Here is a 1,771-nt window from a genome sequence, read left to right as displayed (position 1 = left end):
GCATGGCACCTCGCGCACACGCCTAGAGCACACGTCTGGTCTCAGACACGGGCTGGTAACTTGGTGCAGGTCAGATTCATAAGTTCGTAAGTGACAGAAGCAGAATTAAACCATTCGGCCCATCGCGTCTACTCCGCCATTCAATCATGTCTGATCTATCTTTCCCTCTCAACCCCATTCTCCTGCCTTCTCCCCGTAACCCCCGCACCCGTACTTCTGCAGTTTTATAGGGCTCTGGTGAGACCACATCTGGAGTATTGTGTACAGTTTTGGTCTCCTAATTTGAGGAAGGACATCCTTGTGATTGAGGCGGTGCAGCGTAGGGTCACGAGATTGATCCCTGGGATGGTGGGACTGTCATATGAGGAAAGATTGCCAAGACTAGGCTTGTATTCACTAGAGTTTAGAAGGATGAGGGGGGATCTTATAGAAACATATAAAATTATAAAAGGACTGGACAAGCTGGATGCAGGAAAAATGTTCCCAATGTTGGGCGAGTCCAGAACCAGGGACCACAGCCTTAGAAGGGGAGGACATTTAAGACTGAGGTGAGAAAAATCTTTTTCACCCAGAGAGTTGTGAATTTATGGAATTCCCTGCCACAGAGGGCAGTGGAGGCCAAATCACTGGATGGATTTAAGAGAGAGTTAGATAGAGCTCTAGGGGCTAGTGGAGTCAAGGGATATGTGGGGAACGCAGGCACGGGTTATTGATAGGGGACGATCAGCCATGATCACAATGAATGGCGGTGCTGGCTCGAAGGGCCAAATGGGCTCCTCCTGCACCTATGTTCTATGTTTCTATGTTAATCAAAAATCTATCAATCTCCGCCTTAAATATATCCGTTGACTTGGCCTCCGCAGCTGTCTGTGGCAATGATTATATTGTCATGTTTAGTTTGTCATGCATACCGAGGTACAGTGAAAAGCTTTTGTTGCTTACTAACCAGTCAGCAGAAAGACAATACATGATTACAATTCATAGTGTAGAAAGGGAATAACGTGAATAGTGCAAGATAAAGCCAGTAAAGTCTGATTAAAGATCGTGGGAGGGTCTCCAAATGAGGTAGATAGTAGCTCGGGACTGCTCTCTAGTTGTGGTAGGGTGGTTCAGTTGGCACACATGTAGGGAAATTCCTTGTCATAATATACACAATAATGATAAATGCAACAATAAATACAATGATAAGTGCAACATAGCGGAATGGTGCAAGATTGTCGTGCAAGCCAGCGTGATTAAAAAAATCACAACAACAGAACAAGCAAAGGAGGTAGAGGTAAGAGTTTGCGGCAGCACACCTGGGAAAGGGGGTGCAAAGGGGCAACAGGGTCAGGAGTCTGATCGCAGTGGGGAAGAAGCTGATCTTAAGTCTGGTAGTTTTACCATCCTGTATCTTCTCCCAGAAGGTAGGAGAGGGGAATGAGAATGACATGGGTAGGCGGCAGGTATCCTCGATGCAGGCACGTGACTAAAATTATAAAATGGTCATTATTAAATATAAATAGTGAAGGCACGGGATCATTATGCCCACCTATGAGATCGGTCTCTCAGGTAGGCATAATTCTTCGTGCCTTTCATCCACAGTACATGTAACACACGATAGTATGTGCAGCTCATGTGCCGTCGACACTGCTTCAAGCCTTCTATGACAACGGTCTATAAAGGCAGCTGAAATTCTGCCTTTACACTGTGGACTGTGTGCATGTGCTGCACAGCAGCCGACTGAGCATGCCCAGCGCATGTTTCTTGCCGGGTGTTTCAAATCTTTATT

Source organism: Leucoraja erinacea, chromosome 5 (genome assembly GCF_028641065.1).
Source record: "Leucoraja erinacea ecotype New England chromosome 5, Leri_hhj_1, whole genome shotgun sequence".
NCBI classification, from domain to species: Eukaryota; Metazoa; Chordata; class Chondrichthyes; order Rajiformes; family Rajidae; genus Leucoraja; species Leucoraja erinaceus.
The sequence above is the reverse complement of the archived record's forward strand: the minus strand, read 5'-3'. Positions refer to the sequence as shown.